A 12,875-nucleotide genomic window follows, 5' to 3' on the forward strand; every position below is an offset into this window, starting at 1 on the left:
TTTAATGTTCTCTAAATGGCTTTAACAGTGCATCTCATTATTGATTATTCTGAAAGTTGCTATACATAACAAGACATGATAAGCAGCTCCTCTTCCCAAAGTAGTTTGTTGGAGATAGTGATGAAATTCCCTAATGCACAGTACAGAGCGATTAAGAAGCAGAGCCATTTAACCACTCAAATACTTGCCAATCAATTGGAAACAGCTAAACAGAATCTGCACTTGTCTCTGCTGTGTTATTTAATCTGTAAATTACCCCCTAAAATTTGGGATGGGTGTTCAGATGCTGAATTAATCATCTGAAAAAAATTGGATAGATCTGATCTAACTACAGCAATTCCTCAAATATCACAAATAGGATAGGGGCAAAAAAGAGAGGGAAACAAACATTTTGTGCTATGAATACCCACTCTCACAGCCCAATATGGGTAACAAACCTACACAACGATATAAATCAGAGATTTAGAGTCAGTCTTACAAACCTGTACACCTGGGATTGAATTCTCAATTTAATTGAGAATAATTTAGCAGGAGTTTCAGATTCTAACCACATTATGATTCTAAATTGGTGGCAGTTTTTCCTTAACTTTACCTGTTGTGGATTTTGTTCCAGTTTCATCTTCTTTAAAATAGCATTCCAATGTGGTTTTATTAAAAATAAATATTTTATCAAGCTTCATCCAACGACAGTCAATGAAAATAAATCTCACTGACTTCAATAATGTTTGGATTGGGCCCTAAGACCCGGATCTTGCTTTTAAGTAGTCAATAGAAGTTTCACCACTGACTCCAACAGGTACAAGATCAAGCCTTTAATGACTACAAGCCTGCAGCCAGTCCACATATACAACTTCTACTCAAGCCAATCTGAAGTGATGCTACATTACTGGTCTAATCTCAGGAATTTTTGCCAGCATGGAAACTGAGGAGAAATTCTGAGAATGCAAATATTCAGGTTACATTTTTAGTTTGGCTATGCTGTAGGCCTATAACACTTCTGAATTGGATGGATTATTGCAGATAGTCAAAAGATCACTTCAGCTGCCTGTGCTTTTCCCAAAAGAAGACAATAGGAAAAATATGATCCACTTAAGATACGGCAGGGAACAACAAATGGCCCACTAACCTGCTTCCCTGGATTTAGCACTTCAGACACTATTCCAAATTAATCTGTAGCCAAATCTCTGTAGCCATTTTCTATTCTGTAATTGATCAGGTGACCTTAACTAAAAGATATTGCCAACTGAATAATTCACAAGAGAAGTTACGCTCAACTGAAAAAAATCCTAACAGGTGGTAGATATGCTATGAGAACAGCCTGATTTTTTTTTCCAATTTAATCATCATCATCATCATCAAGTGCAATCCTAGTCAAGAGGCTTAGGCACACAATGGACAATGCTCTCCAGTTGGCTCTATCTGTTATGAGCTGAGTCACTATATTTATACAGAATAGAGTCCAGTCTTTTATATCTTTATACCATCTTTTCTTTTCTTGATCCCGCTTCCTCTCTCTATCACAATACTTTCTATTACATCCTTTTCGTGGCTGTTTCCTTCTGTTATTAGAATGCATCAATGGTTTTTCAGTTTTTATATTTTCACCTTTTGCATCAATTCAGGCTCAGTTCCAATCTCATCAAGTACCTGTTTGTTGAATCTTTTTGGGGTTCAGGAAATATTCAGTATCCTTCTGTAGCACATTCTCTCTCAAATGTTTGCAATTTTCTCAAACTTCTTCGTATGTGTCTAGCTTTCTAGGTAGGTTGTTGTCACAAATCTATCTTTGGGGTGCTGCCAGCACCCCAGGTTTGTCCCCACTGCCCTACTACTTGTCTCAAGGAACAGACAGAACAGACAGGTGGCTGCCTGCTGTAGTTCTAAAGGCCCTTGGGGAAACCTTTTACTTTGAATTGAAAAGATTTTGCTTCTCTTGCCTTGTACCTATGCAATTCTTCACAAAGGGAAAAAAAAAAAAAAACTTCCAAGACAAATATCCTGCTCTGATCAAATATTCATCATTGCTTATGCCCAAAGATCCTTTTATAAAACTGGATCTGCTCCTTTCTAATCTTCTGTCACAGGCCAGCTGGGCGCTGTGAGTGTATCAATTTTATTACAGGCCAACTGGGCTGTTTGATTCAGTTTCAGATCGAGGCGGCAAAGTTGGGAGTGAAATAAAGGCAAATTTATTATAGCTTACACACACACAACAGTTAACAGAAAGATAAATGCGATAAGCAGATAATGCAGTATTAAATAGCTAATAGTAAATAATAACAACAGACAATAACAACAGATAGACAGATAGATCAATCTGTCACAGGCCAACTGGGCACTGTGAGGGTATTAGCCACTGGACTGTTCAAAACAACAGATAGACAGACATGGGTTGGCAACTTATCGATTGTCCCTCAATGCCAGGTGCGCGCCAAGTGATTCCAGCGAAGTCAGGCATCCCTGTTCGACGCTGTCAGAGGGATTACCGAGGAAGATCCTTTGATCAGGATCTGATCCTCACTCATACCAGGAGTCCAGGGTCCAGGCGGGAAACAGAAATGACCGTTCTGTTCCCTCCTTCCTGCTAGTTACCCGATGCATGTGCTTTTCATACCTAGTCTTATGTTAATCTGATGGCCTCAGGGCCACTCATAATGTTGTCCTATAGCTGTTACCCTATGGGACTGAAAGGTGTTAAAATTATCACAAAAGGTTACGACCCAGACTCAGGTTTATCCAATAAGCAAATTATGATGCAGCACCTTTTGGTTTGAAATTGACATTGCCCCGCCTAAGTTCCAACCCCTTGTAGGCTTCATTTGAATATGCTTTCTTGGGATATGCTTTCCTGGAATGTGTTGGGTGTGCCAAGCAGTTAGATCCAGTTTTTATCGCTAAGGCTGAACCCTGAGCAAAAAACCGTTAGGCTAGCTAATCTCACAGCTACAGCTTTGCCTATGGGGCCCAGTCAGTTCCATGAACTGTTAATTTATCATTTTGGTTAAGCTTATGACAGACAAGTTACATTTGCAGTTTACAAACTTACAAGCTTATATTGACTAATATTACCTGTTTAGGCAAAATACCAAATGCCTCCGAAGAAGCCATATTATTGCTTAATAATCCCTCTAGTTTTGGCTGTTACATCTGTCTCAGCCACCAGAACAAGAGTGAACAAAAAGAGACTTCTGTCTCTAAAGTATGGTCACTCTCTTACATAAATCAGAGAAGAACAGTGATTCATGCAAATGATAACCAGGCACAGATCCTACCCAGATATACCACTGTTACCAACCCATTCTGGAGTACCTCCAGCAACCTGACTTTCTCCCCGCTGTTGCACTGCTTGTTCCAAGGCACAGACCAAAGTTGTCCTAGGATAACTCCTTATCCCCATAAGCCTCGTCTTCAAAGTTCTTTACTGGACCTTAGTGATGCCAGTTCTTCCCATTGTGTTGTAAAAGAAATTTTAGGCCCCAGTTACAAAAGAAAGACTATCACTCATCCAAAATAACATTAGACTATCAGTCACCCAGAAATCACTCTTTTCACAGGCAACAAGTACAGAGACAAAGTAACAAAAGGTTTTATTAAGTTGTAGAAAATAATTATACAAGAAAAACTGACCATAAGTTTCTTAACCCTCATCTGGACACACTCTAGCCCTCCTGTGAGAGACATCTCGTATCACCAGAAATCAGTCTTCCTGCTGATTCCACCAACACTGGCTGCTGGGACCTTAGACCTTTCACTGCCCCTGCCCCCATGTCTCCCCTCTGTTGACTCATGATAGACCATTTTTCTTAGATGGCTTTTCTAGTGAACTTGATTTTCTTATTACAGGCAGACAATGCCTTGGGTGCCCAACCAATAATAATTGGTTAACCCAATATAATAATATTATAACCCATATAACCCATATAACCCAATGTAATAATATTGGGTTGGGCCTGTGTCTGGGAGTGGTAATTCTTCTTAAATATACATCTTTAAGTTCCTTTGTTAAACCATGTCCACAAACTAATGAAATATACAAACAGCATGATATGATTTATATAGTCATAACAGCAACAAATGGATGCAGCCTAACATTGACTTTCCAATGAAACTACACATGCCATATCAATACAAGAAAAACACAAGAAAACATTCATGAAACCCCATGAGCCCCCCAGACCATTGTGGGTTGTGACACAATTGCAATTCCAATGCTTTTTTAATAACCTTGCCTTTGTTTTGTTAATAATCTGTGATTTTATTCATATCACATTCAAATTATTTACCACTGAGTAACCATTGCCTAGGTTTATGTTCCTTCATGTAGGATTTAAATGGATTTCTTCAATGAGTTTTATATTTTTAATTCTAAGGATTGATGGCCAAGACTTCTTTCTCTGCATTAAACTGAGTTGTACTCATGCATTCAGGTAAACTATATAGTAATACTTTTTTTCCACACAAATGATTGGATGGGTGTAATTGCAAGCATTCCCAGAATTAGTGCTCGGATATGGGAATCTGAAATCCATTTCTGAATACTTGTAACTCTAAAATTCACTATCTTTAATTTGTTCATAGTTGTTAAAACCAGATGCAATACATGTTTGCACAAAGAGAACCCATAAATGTTGTGACCAATGTTGTGAACATTTGTGAAAACCTTTTTGCTGAAGTCAGCTTTCCTAGAAATCAATGAATAAAGCACCATTATAGTTAATTGTTTTGTGTGGTTTAGAGAAAAAGGCACTCAACTAGGGCTCAAGATTCTTGGGTTCCTGGGATAACAGATTCCTGACTCATTGCCCGACTAGATCATCTTGAGCAAGTCACTTAATCTTTTTTGGCTTAATTTTCTCCTTCTCTAAAAGAAGCATATTCCTTTGTAACATTCGAGAAGTTCTATGGATGGGGCAATAGAGGAACTGTCTAGTAATCCTTTTATTATTATTTCAAGTTCTTTAACACTTGTTTTTTAAAAAGATAGTGTAACAGGGGCTCAAGAATGCCCTGTTACTTACAGGGTAGTAAGCAGATACAGGGAACCCCAGAGGCTAGGAACTGCTTACCAGGAGACTGAAGAGGCTGAGCAGCAGAAGACTGGCACACCCAGAGGTGGCAGGCAGCAGGGTAAAGCAGCCAGTGTGGCAAGGCACTTGTTGCAGTGTTGAGGACACAGGGATAGCTCATGGGACTGGACTCAAGAGTGGAGAAGACAGAAGCTGCTGCTCAAGCAGGGCCAAACTGCCAGCCTATTGGAAACAGTGTTACATTATTAAAAAATTATGTAAGTACACAGTCACCACTGCAAGAAGCCAGGGCAGAGCCGCGATCCGCTGCCTGCAAATTCCTTCCTGGAACATGTAGGCTGCAAATTGCAACTCTGTCCTGGCTTTGGACCACACAGTTATTGCTGCAAGATCAAAGCCCAGCTCTAGAGCTACTCCATGCCCTGCCACATGGCCTGGCAGTGCTGCTGGGGCTGGTCTCCATGGAAATTGCAGCCTCATGCTAACAAAGCACAGCTGCTGCTGGGGTCTCCTTGGAAACTGGTCCCACCCACATGGGCAGGGGGTGCTGGGAAATGGAGTCAGGCCACTGGCTGGATCCACCATTTTGCCCACCCCTAATATACATAGACACCAGTCAGTCACCAAAACCACTCCTACAACCATTTTTAAACTATAACTTTTTTGTTTAAGTCACCTACATGCCCAATTCCTTGGGCAACCTTGATTGGAAAGCACTTGCAGAGAGTACAGGTAAAATAGCTGACCCCCAGGGACAGGGCTTCATGGAGATATAAGCAGGCTGAGAGTAGCAAGGTGGCTGGTTATGCGGGAGGGCCCCCTGCAGGGAGGGGACTGGTGCTGAGTGAAAATGGCTGGTCAGGAGAATGCTTAAGTAAGGAGCTGGGGCTTGTGAGTAGCTTGGTTTTATGCTGCTAGAAGACTGATATTTTCTGTTATAGCTGGGGGAGTTGATTGTCCTTTTGTTTGTAGTTAATTCTGGAGAACTGAGTTTGGAACAGAAGGGGTGGAGAAGTCCTGTTCTGAGTGCCTGTGAGCACATGACAGTTTGGGGACCCTATGGCACATCTGGAACCTGTGGGCACCTGTTTTGGAACTGACAGAGAATGTATCTGGGGCCAGCGATGGGGAAGCCAGAAACCTAGAAGGGTCGACTGGTGCCAAAGGCCCACCAGGGGCTTAAGGGGAGCCATCTCCTGGATGGGGGCTGATGGGTCAGCTGAAACCCTTAAGGGCCTGGAGGGGGTTGCACCTTGATCTGAGGCCAATGGACTACCAAAGGTTCTTAAAGATTGAGTCAAGAAAGAGCCCTGTATTGAACACAGGGGTTGAAGGCCAGTTGAGGCTCTTAAAGACATGGGAACTGAAAAGTGGCTCGGTTTGGACTGGGGCCAAGTGCCTGCCACATGGAGAAAGGGAACTGGGGTGGAGTGCCTGTCCATTGAGATACTGGACTGGGGATGAGGGCCCACCCAACCAAGCTATTGGACCGGGGCCGAGTGCCCATTGAACCGAGCTAGTGGACTGATTGGGGCCCAGGGCCTGATTGGACATTCAGTGGCAACACCAATATCAGTCCTGCAAGGTATGTGAATGGTTAGAGGGAAGGTCAGAGGCCACAAAATGGACCCATAAGGTCTGGTGTTGCTAGTGCACTGTTGGACCAGCAGATGTTTGGGGGTCCTGGGCAGCCTTCCAGTTTCCAAGTGATTCAATTCCAGACGTGACAGATGAGAAAACAGAAAGGAGACCAGAGATTCCAAGTACAGCAGGAGCTGTGCAGTTGCCAGGGGGCTCCATCTAGGTTCCTGGGGCATAGACCTGTCACAGACTTACTACACTAAAAGGTCTAAACCCTGCAGGCACACTGTAACATTTTAAAACATTACTAAAGCAGAATTGCATAAGGTCCTTTATCTGTAAAACAGGTCCCTTGTTTAACAGTTTTGTAGCAAAGAAGGAGAAAGGGAAGGACTGGGGGTTTTGATCAAAAATATTACTGGTTCTCTGGTGGTTGACAACTACTGCTGACACCCAGCTCTTTATTTTAGAGGTGTTTTGCTAAAAATACCTCAGGGATGGCAAGATCCAAGCAGAAACAACAGCAAAGGAATAGCAGTTCTAGCAATGGAAACAATATGCTTATCTAATCGGTTCTTAGTTGATGTTAAAACAGTACAGTTTGATTCTGTGTAGTTCCCCTGAAGTTAACGGTAAATACAAAAAAAAAGTATTTCCTTTTGCCATAACTATGTTTAAAGGCCATTTGAGATTTGTACATCAGGGTAAAAATAAATACAGTCTGAATCTAAGAAATCACATTATGCATAAAGGGCATAGACTTAATTTTCAACATAACAGTTTTCAGTTACTTATGACACTGAGGTTGCTACTGTTAGTAAATCTCTGTCAACAATAAGCTTTTGAAATACAGTGCTGTCCCTCCAAATCTGAAATAAGCTGGAGAGCCCTGCAGAGATGAGACTGACTAAAAACTCTATACCCTTAAAATCCTGAACTGCTATAAAACTTTCTTTGGCCAAACTTTGAGCACAAGGACCAAGAAAATTACAGGTTAACTGTACTTTGAGTGACACCAGTATATGGTGTGTATAGCAAATGGAATCCACTGATACAATAAGAATAAAAACTAGTGTTATATGCTTCTAACCAGTTAAAAAGTGGAGGGTTTTTTTTCCTGTAGAAATAATTCATGCCTCTTAGCTAATTGTTTTGGAATGCTTTGTTCCCACAGTCTGAGTAGAAAAATTAGGATTAATATTTTTTTCTGTGACAAGCAATTTCTTCTTTCTAAGAATCAGCTGGCTATTACCTCCTTCCTCCTTCAGTGTTTAATTATTTAATGTTGGTAAAATGATGCATGACCTTTGGATGAAAAGGAAAGTGTAGTATACTTTAAAAATGTGTTTTCTTAAAAAAGAAAGAACTTCCTTTCCTTATGAGCTGTCAGTACTTTCAATATGTACCCCTGGGTCTTAACAGATATCACCTAACTTTAAATATACTGCATACAATGCATTGATTTTTAGAGTAGCAAGTGTTCCTGCCAGTCACTGGGTGAAAGTATGCTCATTTACAAAGAAAAAATGGATAATATGGCTTATCAGCTCCAGTTAAAAGAGCATGCTACAGTTTTAGGATCTGATGAATGGCAGATGGCATCCAGTCATTTCTACATGAGATGTGCCATTTATTATAATGAATTTATTTCTCGCCATCAGTAAAAGATAGAATCCTAGACATCTCTTGCTGCCTCCTTAATATTTGTTAAACTGTGAGCCTGGCTTAGAGATTGACACTAGCCAAAAATCCGCAAAAGTAGGTATAATGCCAGTAAGAATGTTCAAGTGGAACCAATTTCTCAGCCCCTCCTTAGACTCTGACTTTGATTTGCTCAAACCATAAAGCCCATTCTTTTATTATAGATCATTACTAATTAAAGATAGATCTGAGTGCTATTACTTGAGTTTAAGTTTGGGTGTTCAGATGCAGAATTCCTTAATCATCCATCCTAAATAAAAGCCATGGTCTAATATATATATATATTATGTGTGTGTGTGTATACACATGCATACATACATACATACACACACACACACACACACACACACACACATTCCAGGTGGAACTGGAATTTTGATATAGGTCATATAATTATTACTTGTCATTGAAGGATCACATATTCCATGTATCATGTTTGCTATAGAGATTAAAGGAAAAATACCTATTGCCCACATTTTCTTGTATACAATGCATCTTGAATATTGATTTTTTGAAAGGCAAAATGAAGGAAAAAAGATCTTTCCTTCTAATAAGCAACTGAGTAGCAGCATCTAGGGAGCTGAGCCTGTTCATTACTTTGTTCCGTGTAGTTCTTTCTGGAGCAAAAGTAAAATTAAAATCTACAAACTGTGTTTGACGTATTTTTCACATATAATGCACAGTCCAGTTTCCAGCTGCTGGGTTTTGAGGGGGAAACAGAATATACTGTATTCAAGAAAATATGGTATTTTAATTGCTTAGCATTGGCAGTAAACAGAGATCATTAAAAACTTCTGAAATTCAAATAAAAGAACATAATACTTTGATTTTGGAAGAAAAAGTCAATATTTGGATGTAGGTTGTAGCCGTGTTAGTCTAAGGACACAGGCATACAAGGTTCTTTGGGTGAATCTGATATCTTTTATTAACCCAACTTAAATAGTTGGAAATTTTTCTCTTAGCAAGTTTTTAGATTTAAAAATTGTGGGTTTAGTCTGACAAGGTTTTTAAACCCGAAAGCTTGCTAAGAAAAATATTTCCAACTATTTAATTTGGTCTAATAAAAGATATCAGATTCACCCAAAGACCCTTGTCTGCCTTTTGGAGACAGGAGCAGAAATATAAATGGAGTAGGCTGAACTAACCAATACGTTTTATTTTATCTCATCTAGCGCTACTAAAACTGCCTGTAACATACAGGTGGAAAAATGATAAAAATGCCATCCAAATATTGACAGACAAGGTTCTTTGGGTGAATCTGATATCTTTTATTAGACCAACTTAAATAGCTTGAAATTTTTTTTTAGCAAGGTTTCAGGTTTAAAAACCCTTCATCAGGCTAAAGAAGTCTAGATCACACGTTTGAAAGAGCCACCGGATACCACATGAAGAATTTTTGCAGTACTGAAGAAACCCCCTCACGAATCACACATCATTGGTTATGACAGATCACCCCTCCCTCGAACCCATACTGAAAATCCTCAAACAATTGCAACCCATACTAGAAAGAGACCCTATTCTTAAAGAGATCTTCCCAGAACCACCCATCCTAGACTTCAAACAAGCACCGATCCTTGCTAACCTCATCACCAGAAGCAAGCTTCCTTAGGCCCAGAGCATGCCGAATGGATCCAGACCACGCCATGACAAGAAATGCAAAACCTGCCAACACATTTCCAGTACACCCACAATTACTACACCCCACAGAGCCATCAGTATCCCTGCATCTTACAGCTGCACCTCCAGAAATGTAATATATCTCATCCAGTGCACTAAATGGCCTGATGGAAAATACATAGGAGAGACCAAACAACAACTGTGTACCAAAATGAACTCACACCGGAAATCTATCAAAGACAAGAACATCCAATTACCTGTGGGGGCACATTTCTCACAAGAAAGCCACTCTCTCTCCAATCTCTTAATTCTAATCCTGAAAGGAAATTTACAAAACATTTCTCAGAGATGAACCTATGCACTTCAATTCATCAACATCCTGGATACAAAATGAAATGAATCCTGGAATGAAAAGTAAAGAAGTAAAAAAGTAAAGGGCTTCTTTACTTTTCATTCCATCCAGGAAGAGCACACACCAACTGCTGATAATTCCTCAGCCTGACGAAGGGTTTTTAAACCTGAAAGCTTGCTTAATTTTTTTCGACCAACTATTTAAGTTGATCTAATAAAAGATATCAGATTCACCCAAAGAACTTTGTCTGCCTCTGTCCTTTGACCAACACAGCTGGTTTATGACATATCTGCCTGACATCTGACTCCCTAGGTACCTCTCCACTATTTACCTGCTACATCCCCCTTCACCCCCTCACCCACTGACTCTTCAATTTACATCTTCACTGACTGCCTGTCTTGCATTCATACCAGCCCAGCCTCTGGCTTCTTTACTATTCATTTCATCCAGGAAGACCACCCACCAACTACAGAGAGTTCCTCCGCCTGAAGAAGGGTTTTTAAACCTGAAAACTTGCTAAAAAATTTTCCAACTATTTAAGTTGGTCTAATAAAAGACATCAGATTCACCCAAAGAACCTTGTCTGTCAATATTTGGATGGCATTTTTATCAGTTTCCCACCTGTATGTTTCAGGCACTTTGAGTACTTGTGGTTTCAAATTACCATAAAGCACTAGCAAACATTTCACACAAAATAGTGCACTAAGGAACCAATGATTCACCATGCTCTATCAGATCAGGTCATAATTATACTTGTAGATATCTTAGATAATTACTTGATAGCCTCAATGCCCCTATCTTTTAAGGGGTATAGGTTATAGCTGTGTTGGTCTAAGGACATAGGCAGACAAGGTTCTTTGAGTAAACCTGATATCTTTTATTAGACGAACTCAAATAGTTGGAAAAATTCTTATTTGCAAGCTTTTGAGTATAAATACCCTTTATCAGGCAGAGGAATCATCTGCAGTTGGTCTGTGCTGTTCCTGGATGGACTGAATCTTTTCATGCACTTGGTTACTTAGCTGCATGAAGAATATACAAAACAATATAGCCCCTTCTAATGCATGCCTTTTGGAGAGGTCAGACACTATGTCTTTTAGTCTTAAGGAAACTAAATGTCTAAAGTATAAACTATCTTCTAAATTGAATGCAAGTAATTTACAGTAGTTACCATTAATACTGTCTATATCTAATAGTTGCCACACAATTGTATCTGGAATTTGAATCTGTGGAAATAGTAGCATTCACATGGCGAATTGTAGTAGTAGCAATGGTATAGTCTAAGAGAAAGCAATAATAAAAATATGCAGCTGCAGCCACTACATATTGTGAAACCACAACAGAATGCTGTAGGTCACCCTCCCCTCCACCCTTCCCCACAGAAAAGAAAATCCTACTACAAGCCCGAGACACTGTATATTACATTAGCATAATTACATAATGGTTTCAGCACAAACTTGTTTTTCTCCCATCATGTCCCCACCCAGTGTGTTTGTTATACCAGTTCATAGTTTATCACCATATATTAAAATTCTAATCTTTTTTAGAACTGGATTGTCTTTTTTAGCTATCTGTGAATGGAATCAGGCCTTCAAATTGGGCAGCTAGTTACTTCTGAAATACAAATAAAATCCTTTTTCTTCTTTACCTTCTGGGTGCTCTAAGTGGATGCTTCCTACACTAGAAACAGTGTAGCCACATGCTTAAGGTGCAGAAGGTGTACTAGTTAGTTTGCAGGCAAAGTGCTACTTATGCTGCCAAAAGCACTGCAGATGTAGCTACATCACTCCCAGTTGTAGCCCAGGTATACTTGGGTATATACTCCCCTTCACCAATTGAAGGGAATTGTTAGCTGGCAGGTGTGCTGTGGGGGAACTGCAGACCACCTAGTTTCCCTCCGTCCCTATAGAACCAAGCCAGGCCAGTCAGGGGACTGAACTATATACAAATTAATTTACATTATTTTATCCCAAGGAAAAGAAACATGGATATAAGCATGTGTGTGTGTGTGTGTGTGTGTGTGTGTGTGCGTGCGTATATTATATATGCACACACACACACACACACATCTAAACAAATCCCATAAACAATGCTATAAAACCTTATACCAGTGCTCCAGATCCAGGTAAATCTCTGATCTAAAACAGATAAACCCCCAAAATAAATAGCTAACAGATAAACTATAGATAAGTATAGGAGAACAATAAATAAACCACAAATAAATACAAATAAACAACAGGTGAACTAATAGCAAAAGGGGGTCCCAGCAGAGCCCTAGAACTCTACTCATCTACTAATTTACAAACATGAGAATTCATAAAATATAAGGCACAACATCACACCACTTATGTCACAAGAACCTCAAAGATAAACTTAATCCCAAGGGGAAACCACAATGCCTGAGGGATTAAGTTTCCTTCAGGGAAACTGGTAACTTCAGGGGGGCCCTCGACTTTCAGGATCCCTTAACTAACCAGGAGGGACTCCCCCTCCCCTGTGGGAATCCTTTTTTCTCTGTAACTCATGGCTCTCAGGCCTGGAGTGTGGCTCTTGTCCTCTATGTCTTGCTGCTCTCTTGCCTGCGGTGGGCTTCGGGG

At 40.0% G+C, this 12,875-nt stretch overlaps 1 protein-coding gene across 3 annotated transcripts in view; it reads right to left on the reverse strand.

Moving 5' to 3' along the window:
* Positions 1 to 12,875, reverse strand: part of LUZP2 (leucine zipper protein 2) — a 488,403-nt gene that overhangs the window by 455,648 nt on the left and 19,880 nt on the right. Inside the window, exon 1 of one of the 3 annotated variants that reach the window (XM_025200385.1) lies at positions 5,067 to 5,129. The exons of 1 other annotated variant lie outside the window; for it this stretch is intronic. The gene's annotated coding sequence lies outside the window, so the exon portion shown is untranslated. Of the gene's footprint in view, positions 1 to 592; positions 654 to 5,066; positions 5,130 to 12,875 lie in introns of those variants that run through there. One more of the 3 variants, XM_025200386.1, reaches the window with a different exon arrangement.

This window comes from Alligator sinensis, unplaced genomic scaffold (assembly GCF_000455745.1).
Source record: "Alligator sinensis unplaced genomic scaffold, ASM45574v1 scaffold165_2, whole genome shotgun sequence".
In the NCBI taxonomy this organism is placed as follows: domain Eukaryota; kingdom Metazoa; phylum Chordata; order Crocodylia; family Alligatoridae; genus Alligator; species Alligator sinensis.